The sequence below is a fragment of the Rattus norvegicus genome, chromosome 2 (genome assembly GCF_036323735.1).
Source record: "Rattus norvegicus strain BN/NHsdMcwi chromosome 2, GRCr8, whole genome shotgun sequence".
NCBI classification, from domain to species: domain Eukaryota; kingdom Metazoa; phylum Chordata; class Mammalia; order Rodentia; family Muridae; genus Rattus; species Rattus norvegicus.
Window position 1 is genome coordinate 226,903,970 of NC_086020.1, and position 24,242 is coordinate 226,928,211.

Genomic DNA, 24,242 nt, shown 5'->3' on the forward strand with positions numbered 1-24,242 from the left:
TTTTGCATCGATAGTCATAAGGGAAATTGATCTCAAGTCCTCTTTCTTTATTGGGTCTTTGTGTGGTTTAGGTATCAGTGTAATTGTGGCTTCATTGAATGAATTGGGTACTGTTCCCTCTGTTTCTATTTTGTGGAATAGTTTGAAGAATATTGGTATTAGTTCTGCTTTGAAGGTCTGATAGAATTCTGCACTAAACCCATCTGGTCCTGGGCTTTTCCTGGTTGGGAGACTTTTAATGATGGCCTCTATTTCTTTAGGGGTTATGAAACTCTTTAGATGGTTTATCTGATCCTGATTTAACTTTGTTAACTGGTATTTGTCTAGAAAATTGTCCATTTCATCCGGATTTTCCAGTTTTGTTGAATATAGGATTTTGCAGAAGGATCTGATGACTTTTTGAATTTTCTCAAAATTTTCTGTTGTTATGTCTCCCTTTTCATTTCTGATTTTGTTTATTTGAATATTCCCACTGTGCCTTCCGGTTAGTCTTGCTAAGGGTTTATCTATCTTGTTGATTTTTTCAAAGAACCAGGTTTTGTTGATTCTTTGTATAGTTCTTTGTGTTTCTACTTGGCTGATTTTAGCCCTGAGTTTGATTATTTCCTGCTATCTACTCTCTTGAGTGTATTTGCTTCTTTTTGTTCTAGAGCTTTTAGGTGTGCTGTCAAGCTGCTAGTGTATGCTCTTTTTGGTTTGTTTTTGGAGGCACTCAGAGCTGTGAGTTTTCCTCTTAGCAGTGCTTTGTGTCCCATAAGTTTAGATATGTCGTGCCTTCATTTTTATTAAATTATAAAAAGTCTTTAATTTCTTGACCAAGTTGTCGTTGAGTAGAGCATTGTTTAGCTTCCATGTGTATGTGGACTTTCTTTTTTCTTTTTTCTTTTTTTTTTCCGGAGCTGGGAATCGAACCCAGGGCCTTGGGCTCTCTAGGCAAGCGCTCTACCGCTGAGCTAAATCCCCAACCCCATATGTGGACTTTCTGTTGTTTTTGTTGTTATTGAAGATTACCCTTAGCCCATGGTGATCTGATAGGATGCACGGGATTATTTCCATCTTTTTGTATCTGTTTAGGCCTTTTTTGTGACTGATTATATGGTCAGTTTTGGAGAAGGTACCATAAGGTTCTGAGTACAAGGTATATCCTTTTCTTTTAAGATGAAATTTTCTATAGATATCTGTTAAATCCATTTAGTTCATAATTTCTGTTAGTTTCACTGTGTTTCCGTTCAGTTTCTGTTTCCGTGATCTGTCCATTGATGAGAATGGGGTGTTATTATTATTATGTGTGAGGTGTTATATGTGCTTTGCGTTTTAGAAAAGTTTCTTTTATGAATGTGTGTGCCCTTGCATTTGGAGCATAGATGTCCCAAACTTAAAGTTCATTTAGGTGGATTTTTTTCCTTTGATGAGATAAATTTTCCTTCCTTGTCTTTTTTGTTAACTTTTGGTTTAAAGTCGATTTTATTCAATATTAGAATGGCTATACCAGCTTGTTTCTTAGGACCATTTGCTTAGAAAATTGTTTTCCAGCCTTTTACCTTGAGGTAGTATCTGTCTTTGTCACTGAGGTGCATTTCCTGTGTGCAGCAAAATGTTGGGTCCTGTTTCTGTATCCAGTCAGTTAGCCTATGTCTTTTTATTGGAGAATTGAGTCCATTGATGTTAAGAGATATTAAGGAAAAGTGATTGTTGTTTTCTGTTGTTTTTGTTGTTAGAGGTGGAATTATGTTTGTGCGGCTATCTTCTTTTGGGCTTGTTGAAAGAAGATTAATTTCTTGCTTTTTCTAGTGTGTAGTTTCCCTCCTTGTGTTGGAGTTTTCCACCTAATATCCTTTGTAGGGCTGGATTTGTGGAAAGATATTGTGTCAATTTGGTTTTGTCATGGAATATCTTGGTTTCTCCATTTATGTTAATTGAGAATTTTGGGGGATATAGTAACTTGGGCTGGCATTTGTATTCTGTTGGGGTTTGTATGATATCTTCCCAGGATCTTCTGGCTTTCATAGTCTTTGTGGAGAAGTCTGGTATAATTCTGATAGATCTACCTTTATACGTTACTTGCCCTTTTTCTCCTATTGCTTTTAATATTTTTTCTTTGTTTTGTGCATTTGTGGTTTTGATTATTATGTGACAGAAGGAGTTTCTTTTCTCATCCAGTCTATTTGGAGTTCTCTATGCTTCTTGTATGCTCATGGGTATCTGTTTTTTTTACATTAGGGAAGTTTTCTTCTGTAGTTTTGTTGAAGATATTTACTGGCCTTCTAAGCTGGGAATCTTCTCTCTCTTCTATACCTATTATCCTTATGTTTGATCTTCTCATTGTGTACTCGATTTCTGGAATGATTTTGGTTAGGAGTTTTTGCATTTTGATAGTTTTTTGACTGTTGTGTCAATGTTTTCTATGGTATCTTCTGCCCCTGAGATTCTCTCTTCTATCTTGTATTCTGTTGGTGATGCTTGTATCTATGATTCCTGATCTCTTTCTTAGATTTTCTATCTCCAGGATTGTCTCCCTTTGTGATTTTTTTATTGTTTCTATTTTTATTTTTAGATCCTGGATGGTTTTCTTTAATTCCTTCAGCTGTTTGGTTGTGTTTTCCTGTAACTCTTTAAGGGATTTTTGTGTTTCCTCTTTAAGGGCTTCTACCTGATTACCTGTGTTGTCCTGAATTTCTTTAAGGGCGTTATTTATGCCCTTCCTAAAGTCCTTTATCATCATCATGAGATGTGATTTTTAAATCCTAATCTTGCTTTTCTGGTGTGACGGGGTGTCTGGGATTTGCTGTAGTGCCAGAACTGGGTTCTGATGTGACCAAGTAGCCTTAATTTCTGTTCCTTCTGTTTTTGCACTTGCCTCTCACCATCTGGTTATTTCTAGTGTTACTGGCCCTTGTTGTCTCTTACTGCAGCCTGTCCGTCCTGTGATCCTGGTTGTGTGAGAATTCCTCAGAGCCCAGTTATGTGTGGGATCCTGTGGTCCTGAGATCCTGGTTGTGTCTGATCTCCTGGGAGTTGAGCTTCCTCTGTGATTCTGTGCTCCTGTGATCCTGGGTGTTTCATTGCACCTTTGACCATGGGCCTGTTAGAGCACCTGGGAGTAGGGCTTCTTCTGGGTGTTGTGGGAGTGGGTGCAGAACTAGTGCCCAATGTATGCTCAGGGCACTTGTTCAGACTGGAAGGGGCCCATCTGTATTCTTTTTTTATTGATTAATTTTGATTTATTGGATATATTTTTTATTTACATTTCAAATGTTATTCGCTTTCCAGGTTTCCTGTCCATAAGGCCCCTATCTCCTCCCCCTCCCCTTCTTTTATAAGGGTGTTCTGCTCCCCATTCTCAACCCCTGCCCCTGCATTCCCCTACACTGGGCGTCCAACCTTGGCAGGACCAAGGGCTTCTCCTTCTATTGGTGCCCAAGAAAGCCATCCTCTGCTACATGTGCAGCTGGAGCCATGAGTCAGTCTTTGGGTAGTGGTTTAGTTCCTGGGAGCTCTGGTTGGTTGTCATTGTTGTTCTTATGGGGTTGCAAATTCCTTTAGCTCTTTCAATCCTTTCTTTAATTCCTCCGATGGGGGTCCTGGTCATCTGCATTCTTAAGTGCCAGAGCTTAACACCTGGTTCTCTGCCTCCCAGGAGTAGGAACTTTTAAACTTCCTAAGTAGGAAGTTCCTAAGTAAATTCTTTTACTTTGAGAAAGAGAATAAACACGTTTAGGATGACTTAATGAAGAACTGTAGTGTGGAGTTCTAGAAGACAGTCAAGGGCAACAGACTTGAAGAAATATATGCCCATAAGCATCTTTCTAGACGTGACATTGGGAATATAACCCCCTCTGGGCATTAGTAGATCCATCTTTTCTTCATGACTTTTGGCTTTATTTCTGAGGAATGGTTCTTCTTTGACGAACGTAAGTAAACACTTCTTTCTGGTTCTTAGGATTTTAGTGTACTTACCTAGTGTCTATTTGTAATTCCCCTTTGAATTCCAACTATTACCTTTCCCTAGAACAGCTGCTGCTCTGGTCTTCATTGGTTCTTTTGTTGCAAGTGATATTGGAACTGAATATATCTGTACACATTAAGGCTTTCCTACGGGGATGGATCGTATTGAGATATAAAAGAATAGCTACCAAATCTTGATTTATTTTATATGCATGAAAATAATCCTTTCTACCAAAGTGTGCTGAACCAAAGAGTCAGAACAAGAATCAGAGATAGGAGACAGTCCAGACCTGGAAAGACAAACACTGTGTATTCTCTGTCATTGGTGCTTCCTAACTCCAATTCTTCAGACATAAGCATGTAACCTGGGGTGATTTCAGAAACCAGGAAAATAAAGAGGTACTATGGTGGTGGGTGTGGTAGGGAGCTAGAGACAGGATCAGGAAGGTACAAATCATATGAAGGGAAAATGGAGAGGGCTCAGTTGGGGAGAGGGAGGGAAGGCCAATATAGAAGGAGGTGGGGAAGGAGAGACAAACCATTCTGGATGTTTGAAGATTTATGGCTCTTTTTTAATACCCCAAATCACATACAGCATCTAAGTATGTGTGTAGATGTATACATAACATAGATGAAATTATGTCACTTGGATGAGTTTTAGATTATCTAACAAAAACCCCAGTACCAGATGTGAGAACTCTCCCTGCTTTTGGTCAGGGGAATCCAAGAGACCCCCAAAACAAAGTACACTATTACCATCACCCTTGGATGCCCCCCAGGAGTTGAAGGTAAGTCCCTATTTTTGAAGATATCAAGTACTTTGAACATAGAACTCAGATCTGAGCTGGAATTGACCTGAAAAGCTCCTCCCACAGGACCAGCTTCCACAGAAGAAGGTGCTATGCAAGTTTCCAAAGCAGGAAAGAGACCAATACAACAGTCCTACCCAAATATGATGCCCTTGATCTGCAGTCACCATCAGCATGGCAAGACAGCCCCATGGGCACAGTGGCACTCACGTCTTGGTGGCAACTAACTGATATCTAACTGGATTTAAAGCCCATTCGTCAGAGAGGAATCATGCCTGATCCTGGAAACTTACCCAACTTCCTGTGGCTAGTGAGGTCATGGACCTTAAAGGAGAAACTTCCACCAGCACTTTACAAAACCACTACAATCCCTAACTACTTATTCTTCAACCCACAGTTAAGTTTAGTCTCTGAGAGCCCCCGTGAGTCCTGCTTGGCTGATTCTGTGGGCCATGTTCTGAGGTGTCCTCAACTCCTCTGGCTTCTACAATTCTTCCTGCTGCTCTTCCATGGTGTTCTCTGAGCCCACCAATGTTTGAGTATGGGTCTCTGCCTCTGCTACCGTCAGTTGCTGGGTGGAGCCTCTCTGAGGACAGTGGGGCTAAGAAGATTTTAAGAGTCAGAGGACCAGGAAAGCTGTGGTAAATTGTGTCTTTTAGAAATGACATGGAGGGTACACACAGATACCTCAACAGTATGGCCCTCTAAGTTATACCTGAACAAGTACTACATCTGTAAAAATGCTAACACAGAAGGGGGAAATTTTATAGGATCTCACTCTTAAATAAAGAACTACAAGTAACTAAGGGATGTTGAAATTAGAAGAAATAGTCTTCCCCAAGATGCTCCAATAACTGAAAAATTGGTTATCTAATATGTGGTCATCCATGAGATCATGCAATACAGGCAAAATTAAGTTGACCCAGTGGTTTGCATTAATAGATTTATGCATAAATATTTAACTATGTATTATGTAACAATAATGATTCAAGAAAATTACATGAATTAAGAGGGAAAAGGGTAGATACGGGATTGATTGGAGGAAGGATAAGGAAGCAGGGAAATGATGTTAATTAAAATTAAAATTTAAACACTCAGTAATAAGAAGTACAGCTGGGAAAAATTGCATTTTCTATGGCAAAATAACTAATTCTCTTCAGGAATAAGAGGAAGGAAAGCAGTTTGTGATGTGAACTTTCTTCTGATCCCACTGAAGGGTCATTTTCCAGTCTAGAGAAAATGCACTGTTTCTCTTGTTTGATGTCGTTGTGTGTGTACACATGGACAAACAAGATGGCAACTCCAACAATCATGTTCAAAGACTCCTCTTCACCTGGTCTGTCAGTTTGAAATTTTAGTTTTCCGTAGAGGTGTAGCTTACAAAATGTCTTAGTTTGTTTTGGTTTTTAACTCACTCCCATAACAAAGATCTGAAATGCACAGAGTAGCTAAGGCAGCCCCTCTGAAGGGCTACAAAATTCTTCACAAGGATTCAGGCTGGGCAATTCTTAGCTTCTGCTTTTTCCCCTCTGTGCTGTGCAGGAGAGCTTTTATAGGAGCCGTAGTGGGTGTTACATTCTGCCAACTTTCTTCCTTCCTTCCTTTCTTCTCTTTCTTTCTTTCTCCCCTTTCTTTCTTTCTTCCTTTCTTTCTTCCCTTTCTTTCTTTCTTTCTTCCTTCCTTCCTTTCTTCCTTCCTTCCTTCCTTTCTTTCTTTCTTTCTTTCTTCTCTTTCTTTCTTCTCTTTCTTTCTTTCTTTCTTTCTTTCTTTCTTTCTTTCTTTCTTCCCTTTCTTTCTTCCCTTTCTTTCTTCCCTTTCTTTCTTTCTCTCTTTCTTTCTTTCTTCCTTCCTTCCTTTCTTTCTTTCTCTCTCTCTTTCTTTCTTTCTTTCTTTCTTTCTTTCTTTCTTTCTTTCTTTCTTTCTTTCTTCTTTTATAACTGGGCAGTGTTTTATTTTCCTTTACAATTTAATAAATACTTCTTGATGATTGCACATCAGGTAAGGTTGCTTGGTAGCTCAGAAAGATCACAACGATGGTGTTTTCCTGACAGTGTGTAGTCTTCGGTAGTGAGTGGAATGACTTGTATGACATCACTGTCAAACCAGCAAACTGCATTTACGTGCCCATCGTTTTCAGGATTGTTGGTAACTTGGGCACACTTTCCCCAAATCACCTTGCCTCCTTGTGTCCCAAGGCCCAACTCCCTCACATTCACTTCAGTGACTGTACCTTTGGTGATCACACCCAGGGTTGTACATAATGGGGATGAGGGATTCTTTTTCACCCCGAGTATAGGCAGGCAAAAGGTAGCTTTCAGCTTACGGTGCGTGACATGGGCTTTTTTTTGAAACGTAGACCCATTGGCCTAATGAACCTTTCATATTTAGGTGGTTTTCTTGCAAAACCATCACCAACAAAGGAGACTTTTGTAACCATTCTCTTCCATGCCTTCTCGTTTCTTTTTCCTGTTAGAATAACTTTCAATACTTCTGTTTCTCCTTGGGCAAGAACTTTGGGTAGAGGGACCTACCCATTTCCCCGCCTCTTTGTTTTTTTTTTTCTTTCTGCTTAATCATGTTGGAAAGTATTTTTGCTCTCTCTGCCCCTCTCTGTCCAGCAGGTAGGCAGGGACTGCTCCCTGTGGAGTCTTCTCACCATCCTTCTGCTTGCTGTTTCTCTTTTCATGCATCTTAATAGACTTTTTCATTTGTATTTTCTCGGTGGCATGGTACTGTTTATGGTAGAGCTTAGCCTCTCACAAAGGTGTCAGAGAGCACCCTGCCTGCAAAGCATACGGTTATTTCACAGGGAAAGCCCTGACATAGGATCCCCTTTTCCAGGCCCAGAGGAACTTTATGGTTTATACCGTGTATCAGAGGCCATTGTCTTGTCTTCACATTCTACAACATGTGCAGGATAAGTCTGGGCTCGGTGGCAGGGGGTGACCTCAGGTGTGCCCAGGGCAGTCACACCTGTAAGAGGCACGTAAATGTTGTAGAAGAGAGCCCACTAATTAAAGTAGAAAGAAAAATTAGTTGTTGGGGGATGGGAGCCTTTCATTAAACCGGGAACAGAAACTTAAAGTAGAAGGAACTGCCCCAGGAGAAAGCAATACTGGACAGCTGGGTTAGCATTTTATGTTGTAATTAGAAAAGTGGAGAAATCAAACCAAGCATGACTCAGCTTTACATCTTTCCGGTGCTCTCGTTTGATACCCTATAGTGTTCTCCCTGCCCTACACCACCCTTCCTCTCCAGGATCCCAAGCACCAGGAGCTTTACACAGAGGTGAAGGTGGTCCCAGGGCTTTGTGTGTACTGGGGAAACATGTTATCCACTGAGCTACATCACTGACCCCCAACTCTGGTTCTCTTACATAGATTAGAACACTTGGACAATGAAAAATAAAAACTGACGTGATCTGCTTTGGCTTTTACTGTGAGGATTCTGCTATCAATGGAAGCTGTGGTGTGCTTTTGTTAAGGTCGCTCTCTGCAAGGCGGAGTGCTGAGAGTGGGGGTGACCTACCTACCCTCAAAGTCCTCCCGGTTGGAGAAAGACATGCTTCTAAGAGAAAGACTAACACTCAATTGGGACAAACAGGGAGCATATCTAACTCTACTTGTGCACAGTTTAGAATTTTTGTCTCACCTTTTCTCTAAGTTGCAAAGGTGGTGCAGGCAGGACAGAGATAGAGTGAGAAAAATTTCTCCTCAATTACGTCTTAAAATGTAGACAAGTGTACCTTTCTCTTTAAATACAGTCTAGCATTTCTCATAATGAGGGTGAACAACATCTGACTTAGAGCCTGGCCTTACCACAGGCATTAGTCTTATGGGTAATTTTAAGAGTAGGGCTGCCAATTCAGTATCCACCTAGTGCCTGTTGGGTGGCATTAAAATTGGATGACATTCAGCTATGAATTAATGAAAAGGAAAAAATAGATTTTTTTCTATAACATTGTCTGATCCTCGTGTTCTTTTGGAATCAGGAAAATAATGGCTTGAAAATGGGTCCTGGAGACAGAGATAGGCAGGACTGAATCCAGTCCACTCAAGGAAACTGTATCAGTTTCTCTAGAGTACAGAAAGTCTCTCTCTCTCCTCTCTTTCTCTCTCTCTCTCTCCATATATATGTATATAATATATATGTATATATAATAGTGTATATATGATATATTTATATGTATCTATAGCTATAATATCAACATCTATGTCTATTTATCTATGTCTATCTATCCTATCTATCATCTATCTAATAGAGATTTATTAGAATGACTTAAAGGCTGTGGTCCAGATATCCAACAATGGCTAGCTATAAACAGAAAGTTCAAGAATCCAGAAGTTGCTCAGTCCACAAGAATGGGTGTCTCAGCTGATTTTCAGTATATACTGGAATCTCAAAGAAGTAGGCTCTAATGCTGGTGAAGGAATGGACTTGCTAACAAGGCAAGGTCAAGCAGACAGAGAGCAAAAGCTTCCTTCTCCCGTGTCCTTTTATAGGCTTCCAGCAGAAGGCATGGCCAAGATTAAATGTAAATTAAAGGTATATCTTCCTACCTCAAAAAATTTGGATTAGAAGTACATCTTCCCACTTTAAATTAAGCAGAAATCACTTAAAGGTGTGCTCTCTACTTTTAGTTAAATCAAGATGTAATCAAGTAGCAACCAAGAACGGCCATCACTCTGCTACTGCTGAAATTCTTAGGAGTAGTTTGACTGTTCCTTTCCTGTTTGCTAAGGTTTTTTTTTTTTTTTTTTTTCTGTTTTTATTTATTTTTTTTTTATTAACTTGAGTATTTCTTATATACATTTCGAGTGTTATTCCCTTTCCCGGTTATTTCCGGGCAAACATCCCCCTCCCCCCTCCCCTTCCTTATGGGTGTTCCCCTCCCAACCCTCCCCCCATTGCCGCCCTCCCCCCATAGACTAGTTCACTGGGGGTTCAGTCTTAGCAGGACCCAGGGCTTCCCCTTCCACTGGTGCTCTTACTAGGATATTCATTGCTACCTATGGGGTCAGAGTCCAGGGTCAGTCCATGTATAGTCTTTAGGTAGTGGCTTAATCCCTGGAAGCTCTGGTTGCTTGGCATTGTTGTACTTTTGGGGTCTCGAGCCCCTTCAAGCTCTTCCAGTTCTTTCTCTGATTCCTTCAACAGGGGACCTATTCTCAGTTCAGTGGTTTGCTGCTGGCATTCACCTCTGTATTTGCTGTATTCTGGCTGTGTCTCTCAGGAGCGATCTACATCCGGCTCCTGTCGGTCTGCACTTCTTTGCTTCATCCATCTTGTCTAATTGGGTGGGTGTATATGTATGGGCCACATGTGGGGCAGGCTCTGAATGGGTGTTCCTTCAGTCTCTGTTTTAATCTTTGCCTCTCCCTTCCCTGCCAAGGGTATTCTTTTTCCTCATTTAAAGAAGGAGTGAAGCATTCACATTTTGATCATCCGTCTTGAGTTTCGTTTGTTCTAGGGATCTAGGGTAATTCAAGCATTTGGGCTAATAGCCACTTATCAATGAGTGCATACCATGTATGTCTTTCTGTGATTGGGTTAGCTCACTCAGGATGATATTTTCCAGTTCCAACCATTTGCCTATGAATTTCATAAACTCGTTGTTTTTGATAGCTGAGTAATATTCCATTGTGTAGATGTACCACATTTTCTGTATCCATTCCTCTGTTGAAGGGCATCTGGGTTCTTTCCAGCTTCTGGCTATTATAAATAAGGCTGCGATGAACATAGTGGAGCACGTGTCTCTTTTATATGTTGAGGCATCTTTTGGGTATATGCCCAAGAGAGGTATAGCTGGATCCTCAGGCAGTTCAATGTCCAATTTTCTGAGGAACCTACAGACTGATTTCCAGAATGGTTTTACCAGTCTGCAATCCCACCAACAATGGAGGAGTGTTCCTCTTTCTCCACATCCTCGCCAGCATCTGCTGTCACCTGAGTTTTTGATCTTAGCCATTCTCACTGGTGTGAGGTGAAATCTCAGGGTTGTTTTGATTTGCATTTCCCTTATGACTAAAGATGTTGAACATTTCTTTAGGTGTTTCTCAGCCATTCGGCATTCCTCAGCTGTGAATTCTTTGTTTAGCTCTGAACCCCATTTTTTAATAGGGTTATTTGTTTCCCTGCGGTCTAACTTCTTGAGTTCTTTGTATATTTTGGAAATAAGGCCTCTATCTGTTGTAGGATTGGTAAAGATCTTTTCCCAATCTGTTGGTTGCCGTTTTGTCCTAACCACAGTGTCCTTTGCCTTACAGAAGCTTTGCAGTTTTATGAGATCCCATTTGTCGATTCTTGATCTTAGAGCATAAGCCATTGGTGTTTTGTTCAGGAAATTTTTTCCAGTGCCCATGTGTTCCAGATGCTTCCCTAGTTTTTCTTCTATTAGTTTGAGTGTGTCTGGTTTGATGTGGAGGTCCTTGATCCACTTGGACTTAAGCTTTGTACAGGGTGATAAGGATGGATCGATCTGCATTCTTCTACATGTTGCCCTCCAGTTGAACCAGCACCATTTGCTGAAAATGCTATCTTTTTTCCATTGGATGGTTTTGGCTCCTTTGTCAAAAATCAAGTGACCATAGGTGTGTGGGTTCATTTCTGGGTCTTCAATTCTATTCCATTGGTCTATCTGTCTGTCTCTGTACCAATACCATGCAGTTTTTATCACTATTGCTCTGTAATACTGCTTGAGTTCAGGGATAGTGATTCCCCCTGAAGTCCTTTTATTGTTGAGGATAGCTTTAGCTATCCTGGGTTTTTTGTTATTCCAGATGAATTTGCAAATTGTTCTGTCTAACTCTTTGAAGAATTGGATTGGTATTTTGATGGGGATTGCATTGAATCTGTAGATTGCTTTTGGTAAAATGGCCATTTTTACCATATTAATCCTGCCAATCCATGAGCATGGGAGATCTTTCCATCTTCTGAGGTCTTCTTCAATTTCTTTCCTCAGTGTCTTGAAGTTCTTATTGTACAGATCTTTTACTTGCTTGGTTAAAGTCACACCGAGGTACTTTATATTATTTGGGTCTATTATGAAGGGTGTCGTTTCCCTAATTTCTTTCTCGGCTTGTTTCTCTTTTGTATAGAGGAAGGCAACTGATTTATTTGAGTTAATTTTATACCCAGCCACTTTGCTGAAGTTGTTTATCAGCTTTAGTAGTTCTCTGGTGGAACTTTTGGGATCACTTAAATATACTATCATGTCATCTGCAAATAGTGATATTTTGACCTCTTCTTTTCCGATCTGTATCCCTTTGATCTCCTTTTGTTGTCTGATTGCTCTGGCTAGAACTTCAAGAACTATATTGAATAAGTAGGGAGAGAGTGGGCAGCCTTGTCTAGTCCCTGATTTTAGTGGGATTGCTTCAAGTTTCTCTCCATTTAGTTTAATGTTAGCAACTGGTTTGCTGTATATGGCTTTTACTATATTTAGGTATGGGCCTTGAATTCCTATTCTTTCCAGGACTTTTATCATGAAGGGGTGTTGAATTTTGTCAAATGCTTTCTCAGCATCTAATGAAATGATCATGTGGTTCTGTTCTTTCAGTTTGTTTATATGATGGATCACGTTGATGGTTTTCCGTATATTAAACCATCCCTGCATGCCTGGGATGAAGCCTACTTGATCATGGTGGATGATTGTTTTGATGTGCTCTTGAATTCGGTTTGCCAGAATTTTATTGAGTATTTTTGCGTCCATATTCATAAGGGAAATTGGTCTGAAGTTCTCTTTCTTTGTTGTGTCTTTGTGTGGTTTAGGTATAAGAGTAATTGTGGCTTCGTAGAAGGAATTCGGTAGGGCTCCATCTGTTTCAATTTTGTGGAATAGTTTGGATAATATTGGTATGAGGTCTTCTATGAAGGTTTGATAGAATTCTGCACTAAACCCGTCTGGACCTGGGCTCTTTTTGGTTGGGAGACCTTTAATGACTGCTTCTATTTCCTTAGGAGTTATGGGGTTGTTTAACTGGTTTATCTGTTCCTGATTTAACTTCGATACCTGGTATCTGTCTAGGAAATTGTCCATTTCCTGAAGATTTTCAAATTTTGTTGAATATAGGTTTTTATAGTAAGATCTGATGATTTTTTGAATTTCCTCCGAATCTGTAGTTATGTCTCCCTTTTCATTTCTGATTTTGTTAATTTGGACACACTCTATGTGTCCTCTCGTTAGTCTGGCTAAGGGTTTATCTATCTTGTTGATTTTCTCAAAGAACCAACTTTTGGTTCTGTTGATTCTTTCTATGGTCCTTTTTGTTTCTACTTGGTTGATTTCAGCTCTGAGTTTGATTATTTCCTGCCTTCTACTCCTCCTGGGTGTATTTGCTTCTTTTTGTTCTAGAGCTTTTAGGTGTGCTGTCAAGCTGCTGACATATGCTCTTTCCTGTTTCTTTCTGCAGGCACTCAGCGCTATGAGTTTTCCTCTTAGCACAGCTTTCATTGTGTCCCATAAGTTTGAGTATGTTGTATCTTCATTTTCATTAAATTCTAAAAAGTTTTTAATTTCTTTCTTTATTTCTTCCTTGACCAGGTTATCATTGAGTAGAGCATTGTTCAATTTCCACGTATATGTGGGCATTCTTCCCTTATTGTTATTGAAGACCAGTTTTAGGCCGTGGTGGTCCGATTTTGCTAAGGTTTTATCCTATGTTCTTTCATGCTATTAAATTCATGGTAATACCTTAGAGCCTTTTTAAAAATTCAATTTTAGTTCTGTATATCTAGTTTAACGAATTTAATGAGAATAGATAATTAGGTTTCAGGACACCTTTAGGATAATTGATTAACTTTTGAGGTTAGTATGTTATAACTTCAGCTCTACCTCTTTCTCCTCTCCTCCTCCTCTCTTTTGGTGACTTTTGTTGTTCATATTAAAGTCACCCTTTTATTTCACATTGCCTGGAAGTTTTAGGTGTAAACTCCCAGCCCGTTTCATGAAAGAATTACATTTTTGAAGTACAAATTCAGAGTTAAGGACTGCTTATTGATTTAGAAAGTGATTGTCTTAGTTAGGGTTTTATTGCTGTGAAGAGACACCATGACCAAGGCGACTTTTATAACAGAAGTCATTTAATTGAAGCCGGCTTACAGTTTCAGAGGCTTAATCCATTATCATCATGGAGGGAAGCATGGTGGCATGCAGGCTGACATGGTGCTGGAGAAGGGCCAGAGTTCTCCATCTGGATCCAGAGGCAGTGGAAGGAAGACTGAGCTGCAGTGGGAGAAGTTTGAGCATGGAAGGCCTCAAAGCCCGACCCCCAACAGTGACAGACTTCTTCCACCAAGGCCACACTTTCTAATAGTACCACTCCCTGTGGTCGCCATTTTTATTCAAACCACCACAATGATCAAGAGATCTGTAAGGGAGACAAAACAAAACAACAAGGCAAGACAACAAAACAAAACAAAAACAAGAAGTACACAAATGGAACCCTTTGGGAAGCTGGCAAGTGAGTTTAGGTAAAAACTACAAAATCTTTCTTATTGGTTTGTATGCATTCCTGTGTGTATCTGTGGCCTTTGCATTATGTGGTCTTACATTTACATGTTGTCTACATGGTACCAAGTTGACTTAGAATTAAATGAACGTTCACATTTTTCCCAACTCAGAGCATTTTGACTGATTCTCTGGGAACCCTACACCAATACACTCTGATCATACCCACCTTCCAATCCCTCCATGTTTGCCACCCTCTTTTGTGACCCTACCCCCATCCCCCAACAAATCCAATTTGTATTGTCCACATGTCCTACTGAAGCAAGCCAAACTCCTGGTGGCCAACCAACTCAAAGAAAACTGAGTCCTTCTCCACCCACATCCCTACCAGAAGCCACCAACCATGGAGAGCTATACTTTAGCATCCTTGCCATAATTTTAAGAGTTCTCTCTTCCTTTTTAGGCTGATAATTTTTTGGAGGGCGAGGTGGGAGTGTAGGGGTTGTTACAGAAGTCTTCCATTTCTCTTTCTCAACTGTGTCTGCAGTCATCAACACCACTGCCAACATAGCCTCTTTGGTTTTCATGGTCAGCAAGCCATGGGCCTCCACATGGTTCCCGTGAGAGCACAGGCCATGAACACAGCCCACCAGGCCACAGCAGGACCATGGACCCAGAGAAGACCCTTGGAGGCCGCCCACACCTTGAACTTCAACATGGTCTTGGGTGGCAGCACAGGACACCTGCTTCAATACTTCCCTCTCACCCCACTGCCTCCAAGCATGGCCCCAGGCAGCAGCACAGATCATAAATTAACAAGGAAGCAAGTGCTTGTCAATATTTATATGACTTGTAAAAATCCTAAGCAGATAAGCTTCGTTTAATGAGGTTGCTGTAATCAAAAGCTGCTGGATGAAAAAGCACCTGAGTATTTAACCTGGTAGAGATCTTCATTCTGTGAAGAGTGTTTAACATCCACGAGTAAAAACATGCTTAGAGGGTGGCCGGCTGCCTTTGCCTGGTGCCTCCAAATTCTCATGATTAATTTGAACAAATGTTAAGAATGGCAAATATTAAGAATGAAATTAGGTGATAAATAGAGATATTTATGTGACTTCTTCAGAGCTTCAAAAATCTTTTTTAGTAATTTGAAATCTTAAGGTCATGTTATACTGAAGATACAATATATATATATATATACCTTTGTGTGTTGTGTATATGTATGATGTATGTGTGTACATTTATATGTGTGTAAATGTGAGTATGGGTACATGTATGCATGTACACTTGTGGACTTTGGGCATTATGTTCTGTCTTCCTTAATTACTTCCCCCTTTTTTTTTTTTTTTTTTTTTTGAGATGGAGTTTCTCCCTGTAGCCCTGGCTATCCTGGCACTTGCTCTATAGACTGAGCTGGCCTCGAACTCAGAGGCCTTCGTGTCTGTCTCCTGAGTGCTGGGATTAAAGGAGTGAGCTACCGCCACTTGGCTTGTTCTGTTTTATATTGAAGATCTTTTCCAGAATCTCGAGCTCAGCAATTTAACTAGGATGGCTGGCCAGCCAAGCAAGGTTCTCATGATGGCCTGGCAGGCACCTTTCGACTGGACCACCTTCCTAGCCTTTAGGTTATTTCCAAGTGAGTTAAAATTCTTAAGAAACATATGTTCAGAGTCTTTGACGTTTTTGTTTGCCATAACATAAAGTGAACTGCTGTCTTTGGAGTTATTTCCTCACTGAAATGCTTTATGAGTCAGGCACATAAAAAATGCTTTTTGTGCCTGATCACTGTGACAAAGGAGGACACTGGAGCCCACGAATTGAAGACTTGCCTAGGAAATACAGAGACTCAGTTTCTTAAAAAAATGCATTATGAGCAAATACACATTGAAAACCATTCTTGCACCAAGTCAGTAGTAGCAGGAGTGCAGATGTTGCTTAGTATTGCTTCCTGCTGTGCAGAGCTTAGCTTGTCCCTTAGGAGCATGCTGTCAGGTAAAGCCAGGTCCTTGACTGCTACAAAAACAATTGCAGGAGACTTTAACAAGAGGGTTAAGGGCAGGGATTAAGAGAAAGAGAGTCACTCCAGAAAGAGTAAGAAACTCTGGGGAGCATGGTTGTGCACTTCTCAAAGGAGAAGCGAGCCAGGACGAGGGCCTATACTGGAGCTGTAAGAACTGTTCCTGAAGTTGTGTCTCAACGGCTGGTTAAGGTCCTTTTTTGTTTTTTGTAGATGAGATCACAGAGTGGTTTGTGATATGAATCAGGTGTGATTGTAGCCTGTGAGGTAAGCACATCCGTCACAAGCAGGGGGACAGGGGAAGGTAAGATGTTTTTACTGCTAACCAGTTTCTCCTGTTGGTAGAGTCCCAGGAAATAACTGGGAAAGGAGTAAGGCCACACTTGAAGTTTGTAGTGGCTTAAGACCTTAAACTTTATCTTTCAGCTTTATCTGAAAATATCTCTCTAGCAAAGGAGCGTTGTTTCTCAGCAACCTTCAAGGCGGTACTGAGAGCTGGGCTGCAGTTCTTGGACTCAGCTGGATTCAACCAGATTCCTTTCCCCTTCCCACTTCCCTTTAATTTTCTGTGCCCATGTAGTCTGCCTCATAGATAACTGCTAAATATTAGTGAAAACTGAAACTAGGAAGTAGGCAACTTGGCTTGTGAGGAGGATGGCATACATAGGCATAAAAGGGAAGTCAGAGTGGAGGAAGATGTCTAGAGGAAAAGGGAGGGTGAACCGCCGCTGGCATCATTGCTACGTGCCAGCACACAGGAGGCAGAGCCTGCAGGGTTGTGAATTTGAGGTCAGACTGTGTGTGTGTGTGTCATGTGTGTGTGTGTGTGTGTGTGTGTGTGTCCTAAAAATGATTATGGTTCCAAAATGGGAAAGAAAAGTGTAGAGTAGAACCAAGAGTCAGGACAAGTTGTGGAAGGCTTGAGAGAATTGTTAATAAGGTTGGGAATGAGTGAGCAAAAATTGCTAGGACTTTTGTCCATACAGGACAATTCCCTAACTTAATGGTAAGGAGAGACTAAATTTTAATTCAGCAACGAGTACTGGCAATACTGAAGTGAACAGAGGTAGAAGTAGCTATGAGACAATGGTGATTTTTTTTTTTTTCTGTAGAAGCTAGTGTGAATGGAAATAGAGACACTACACCTTGGGCCCATGTTTCTCAGTTAAATGCATTAGCTAGATTTAGGAAACAATTAACATATTACATACATTCCCCCAGTGTAAAGTTGATGGTAATACTTACAAAATACTTATTGGAGTCTTTTTTTGTTGTCTGTCTATGAATTTAGAAGAAAACTTTGTCTGTGTTTGCAAAATTAGTGACAGTCTGGTCTTTTGTGTTTACCCCTATTAGTAACAGCATTTGTAACATGGGATGGGGTCATTTTGTTCAGAAGGACTTTGAAGAGATAATTGTGTTATCGTTTATCATTTATAGTGTGGCAAGCCATTTATTTTCTCAGCTGGAATTTGGTATAACATTAAAGTAACTTGGTAAATCATATAATTAGCAATGAATGAGAATTAAGACCAATATTTCTTTCTTAGAAATGCCATTAGTCATGCCATGCAAAGTTAGGGCCATAAAGTCAAGTCTGCCAAAGTTAAAAATAAAATCTGAAGGCAATTGTTTTGGATACTAGTACAAATATAAGCAAGCAAATATTCTATAAAATACAGAGGATGTAGTTACGGTGGGAAGACAAATGGTGAGTCCAACCGAAGGGTAGGGAGGCTCACAGGTGGAGGAATGTTTGCCTGGTGAGGATGCCTGCTTCCCTCTGCTACTGTTTTCATCTGTAGACCACACTATGCTCTGAATTATTATAACTTGAGGTACCACACCCCTATTATGTGTTGCACTAAGTGTTACATCAGATGCCCAGAACCCAGAAAGGAAAATAGAGAGGTAAATGACAGCTAAGTACTAATATGACCCAGAGGCTCCTTCTGTAATGATCTTAATGACAGCTATTTCCTTGCCCTGAAGATCCTTCGCTTTCACCCATCCTCTTCTCCTCAGATCTTAAGGATGGGCCTTTCCAGTTTCCTGGAACACTGACTGTTTTGCTTCTGCATGTATACAGTGCCTGGCCAACAGGAGGGACTGAGGAGCTAAAGGTCTCTGACTGGGCCTTACCTGTGTTGAATGAAGCTGTTCCAGACTAATCTTGGTTGAGTAAGAATGTTGTAATTGGAGAAATGGATTGCTGGAGGCCGAGAGCCCCAATTACCTAGACCTATCTTAGTTCTGCCAACAGTCATTTACTTTCAAACCTCTGCATGTGACCTAAGGTTCTCATGACTGTCTCAAACCTTAGCAGCCCTCCAGCCTTAAAGGTAATAACACCAGAGAATTTCTGAATGCTATAGAAAAGATTTCCATTCTTTGATGTACCCTACTTACCTGATTGACTCTCCTTATTTATAATAGCTTGTTATGTGAATATAAAAGTTCATATACCCTTTTCTATGGAAGAACATGTCATCTAGGATAACTTGAGTCTGGTTTTTTTTGGACCATTGCTAATCATTGGCTCATAATAAACCAGGTTTTTTCCCCTTTGAAGTAGAATTAGTCTTCTTCAGCATTTCATTCTATAAAGTTGTCTATGACTGAGCATAAGCAGTGTATGTATTTTCTTATCTTAAAAATAACAACTTAAACCACTCTCATGTGTTTGCATTTCTCAGAAACTCGACTCCGACCAACTTTTTGGACCTGATCCTGAAGAGCTAAGACCTTCTGTGGAAAATTATTATTCTTACTCACTGTTCAGCTTATCCCATTCTCCATCAAAGATCTGGGGCTAATCAGGACTCACAGGATGAAAGGAGTTGGATACTTTTAGGTACTTTTTTTTTCAAAAGAATAAAACAAATCTTTGTTATTTTTGTCAACTTTCTGTAGTAAGGAAGAATGCCAGCTGCACAGCCCGAGGACTTCCTGTTTGTCACTCAGAGAACTGTGGACACACATGGACACATTGTGGACACACATGGACACATTGATTCTTAACTCTCCCGTCACCTTACTAACACTTTATTTTTTAATTACAAGAGTGAGACATATCTGCTGACCCCTCTGTACTGGGGATTGAACCTGAGGCCTTGTGCATGCTAAGCAGGCAACTCCACTACTGAGCAACATTTATCTTTTCATACAGTAGGGGAACTACTGCAGGAGTATTTAAAGAAAAAGAAGAAAAGAGAAAGAGGCAATTCCTGCTTCTCAAATCTCCTATCCTCAAGCTAACTCCATAGTGGGACAACATTGGATACAACTTGCTACATGTTCCCTTAGCCCTTTAGCACTATAACTGCAACATTGTGTACAACTTGCTACATAGTCCCTTAGATCTTGAACAACATAAGTGCAACATTGTATAAAACTTGGTACACATTTCCCAAACATTTAACACTCTAACTGCAACATTGTATAAAACTTGGTACACATTTCCCTAGCCCTTTATAACTGCAACATTGTCCACAACTCGGTGGCCAGTCCCCTAGATCTTTATTTACATCAGTGCGACATTGTATACAACTTGCCACACATTTCCCTTGACCTTTATCCCCGGAAGTGCAAGGACACTCACAGGTTCACACAGTCGTTAATATTACTTGCAGCATGTTTCCTTATTTTTCATTAATTCATCCAATCTTTTTACCATGCATGTACATATTTTGCACACATTATAAGAATATCTTAAGATAATGTATAGATAAAGCCCAGAAACTATGGGATAACACTGAGCAAATTGAACAAAAGATATTGGTTTATTGTAAAGCATGAAAGAAAAAATGGAGAAAAGCTAGGGATGGTACAGGTCAATTAGTATTCCATTTCATTTATTTAATCAAAGGGATTTATGATTTTATCACAAGGGTATGAATGACTATCAGACAAACTGAAAGGTAAGCTTTACCAAAACCTAAAATAACTTGAACACCAACCAGTATGACACTTTTAGTGGGAAATCCTATGCCATGCCAATTCATACCATGCACAAAACTCAGAAGATTGTGTAAAAAATGACCTGTGTTTTAGGGTCATTTTATATTTTATTTATAGTTAAATTTTGTGTTTAAATTTAGAAATTTTAGTCAGTCTACATAAATACTTCAAAATCTAAATCAATCTAAAATATCAAACATGTCTGATGTTAAACGTTCTCCAGTAAGGGATGCTCAACCAATATTGTCTTTAGAGCATGGCGTTTTTCTTGTGGGAGTGGTAAAATGGAGAAGACTGGCTTGGGCTCGTTTTCCAGCCAAAATGTCTTACTTCACCAAGTCACTTCACTCTCATGAACTCTCCTTTCCTTGCTGATGAAAGGACCAGATTAGACTTGGCATTATCTCTGGCTCTGTCTATCTCTGATGCAATCATTTCCCGGGAAAACCCTCAAGAATTTTGTTAGGTACAAAGCTGCCTTTGTGCTGAGATAGCCCTGGCGGTTCCTTCTCATTTCGAGTCTGCTCCATCGGTCACGCCAGTCCCATTATGCTATTACTTTAGTTTAGGAGATGGCCTGCACTTAGTCATGTAGCTGGTAAGGATCTTTTCATAACTTATCACATCTGGTTTTCAGTTATCCAGTGATAAAATATGGGCAGATAGTATGTTAATCTGTTTTATAAATCAAGAATTAAGTTCAGAGAGGTCATGCAGAAATCTGATGCCTGTGTGTGTTGTCTCTGGAACTGGTGGGTGACTTGACGTGCCCCAATAACGTGCAGTCATTACAGTGCCTTATTTGAGAATTTTAACTGTGATATATTTTTGACAAGGGACTGATTCTTGATATTAAGAAATAGTGTGTATATATAGACAGGCTGGCTTTGAACTTCTGATCCTCCTGCCTCTACTCTCACGTGCTAGGATTCCAGGTGCATATCACTGCATCTAATGTAAAAACTCTCTCTCTCTCTCTCTCTCTCTCTCTCTCTCTCTCTCTCTCCAACCAGAAGAAATGATTTGGTGTAGAATGGCATTTTCCATGCAGTGGAAGTTGGAGGATCCCCCTATTGTCTGATTTTCTATTTTCCAGGATCTGCAGACAAGAAAGCTCTTGCAGTTCTTGGTCCATTAAGGCTCTGGGGAATCTTTAGTTAACACTTCTTACAATGTCTGTTCATGTCTTGTCTTTCTGTCAAAGTTTTACCTGTTCTTTAAGCTCAAGGGTTACCTGCCCTGTTAATTATTTGCTTACAACCATTCACAGATATAAGAGCTCCCATATTTCTTCACCGCAACCTTTCTTCCCTCCCTCCCTGTCCCCAATCCCCACCCCCCGCTGGGGACTGACTACAAGGCTTTGCTCTTGTAATGCTTCACTGTAATCCTTAGTATTTCCTTTAGAGCACAGCTTTCCTTTCATTTTAACCTATAACCAAGATTCCTAAAGGTAAACTTGTTCCGGCTTTGCAGAATACCAGCTACACCAAGCCATTGTTTTGCCTGGATACCAGGCTCTGGCAAAGCACACTGAGAAGGAGGCTTCCTGAATCATCTTTGCACTCTAACGTTCTGTCTGTGTGCATACATATAGTCTTGACCCATTAGAGATAAATATTTTGACTTTGTGTGTCTCTTCCCCTATATAGCGACATTCATGACCTTGTTTAGACTCTAATTTCCTATCATGATCCCTTCCTGCTTCCAGGCCCTTTGCCCTTTAGTCAGGCTCCACGTCACTGTGGGTCTTCTTCCTGAAGGTGCTATTAGTTGATACTCTCTTCACTCAGTAGAAGGGAAAAGCAGGCAAGTAAACTAGATGTACTGTCCTTTAGAGCAGTGGTTCTCAACCTGTGGGTTGTGACCCCTTTGGCAAACCTGTATCTCCAAAAATATTTGCATTACAATTCATAACCATAGTAATATTACAGTTATAAAGTAGCAACAAAATAATTTTATGGTGTGTGTGTGTGTGTGTGTGTGTGTGTGTGTTGGGGTGGGGCCACCACAACATAAGGAACTGTAATAAAAGAGTTGTAGCACTAGGAAGGTTGAGAACTACTGTACTAGAATTAGAAATCTTAGTGCTTCCACAGAGAGATGCACACACTACAAAGTTATAAATTTTCTCCATATTTGCTGCGGTAACAAAAGATCTGGGCTGAGAAAAATTTGGAACTATTAAGAAAAGGTGGACTGGGGTTATAGGTCAATTGATAAAGTGTTTACCTAGCATATGGCCTAGGTTTGAGACCCAGTAGCAACCAGAATGATAGCACAGGGCCAAAATTCCAGCACTTGAGAGGTAGAGGCAGGAGTATTAGAGTTCAAAGATCATTTTCAGCTATGTAGTAAGTTTGAGACCAGTCTGGGTTATAGGAGACATTGTCTCAAAAACAAACAAACAAACAAAAAAACCCAAAAAACAAAAACATTGGAAAATTGAAATTAGCTATTCTTTCATTTACGGAATTAATCTTTAATTTTCTTCAAAGTGTTTTCATATTTCATCCTGACAAGTGACTTCTAAATTAGATATTTAGAAACAAAGAGTCTGGGCTGATTCTCTACTCTGCTAATTACCTTGTTTCTTGGTAAGCAAATTGACTATAGTGTCCGAGTTTGTCAAGTGTCTTTCCACATGACAGAGTTGAAGACAGAAAGGGTAGCTGTGAAACCCTCTGGCCAATATTTGTGGTGGGCTCACTTGTTTTTATCATTTAAAACTATTTGAATTTCAAAGCACATTTCTCAAAAAAAGGATGCATTTTGTGCACTGCACCTTGTGTTTAAAACTGGCAGCTTTTTTCACTACTAGTTTTATTACTGATAGAATGCCACATTTTGAGTACCAAACAAAATCTGAATAGCATTATAATGATGATAATTTATTAAGATAGAGGACAGAAATTAACCCCAATTAGCTGTCAACTTGCCATTTTCCAAGTATTTTCTCTTAATCGCTTGCTTACATTGTATGAACTGTATTTAACAAAGTCTTCAAGTAGGTTGTTATTTTATTGTCTCATAGGGTGTGATTGGCTTGCAAATACGTGCATAACTAGTGGCTGTCAAACAAATTACACCTAAATAAATCCATAATGCAACTTTTGTATCATTTAAAATTCATTCACTGCACTTGTCTCCTACCCTATCACCTCAGCACTTCATTTTCATTCACAAAGTTAGTTGTGGATAGACTGGAAAGAAGAGAACACGCATTGGATGGAGGCCTCCCTTTTAAAGCAACCACTCTCGTGCAGAAGTCATTTGCTTGTCACCAAAGCAAAAGGGAGACAACATACTACACTTAAAACCCCACTAAAAAGCCTGAAGAGACTTTTTATCAGAAACCTATCAGTTGGGTAATGCAAGAGCTCCTTCCTTTGTGCTATCAACTTACTTTTGGCCCTTTTGTGAGAAGTTTGCCCTTTGAGCATCAGTACCGTTCTGTAAATTAATACCAACATAGGACAGATCTTTTTTTAATTGGAAAGAATCCAGCCTCGGGATCATTTAGTTCACTGCCTTTCAAGGCAGTGCTTTTTGTCATGTACAGGTGAGTGCTTCCCACCCGGGTTCAGTTGATCTGAATTGCTTCCAGTCATGAAGAAATTATTCTCCACATTAAGGCCTGGCACACTTATGCAGAAAACTTCTTCCTGGCAAGTGCCCTGGTACAGCTGCCTAATGCCTCTGCTGTGAGACAGAAGACAGAATGTGACCTCCCCTTACCACAGGGCACACACACAAATGCACACACACACACACACACACACACACACACACACACACGCACACACAGAGAGAGAGAGAGACAGACAGACACACACACGGAGACAGACAGACACACACAGAGACAGACACACACACACACACAGAAACAGACACACACAGAGAGAAACAGACACACACACGCACACACACACAGAGAAACAGACACAGACACAGACACACAGACACACACACAGACACAGACACACAGACACACACACACACACAGACACATACAGACAGAGAAATACACACACACACAGAGAAACAGACACACACACACAGA

General features: G+C 40.2%; 1 protein-coding gene across 1 annotated transcript in view; it reads left to right on the plus strand.

The window, feature by feature from the left end:
- Slc39a8 (solute carrier family 39 member 8) overlaps positions 1 to 24,242 on the plus strand; it is a 146,983-nt gene that overhangs the window by 58,284 nt on the left and 64,457 nt on the right. The window contains exon 2 of the mRNA XM_039102102.2: positions 18,916 to 19,073. The gene's annotated coding sequence lies outside the window, so the exon portion shown is untranslated. The remainder of the gene's footprint in view (positions 1 to 18,915; positions 19,074 to 24,242) is intronic.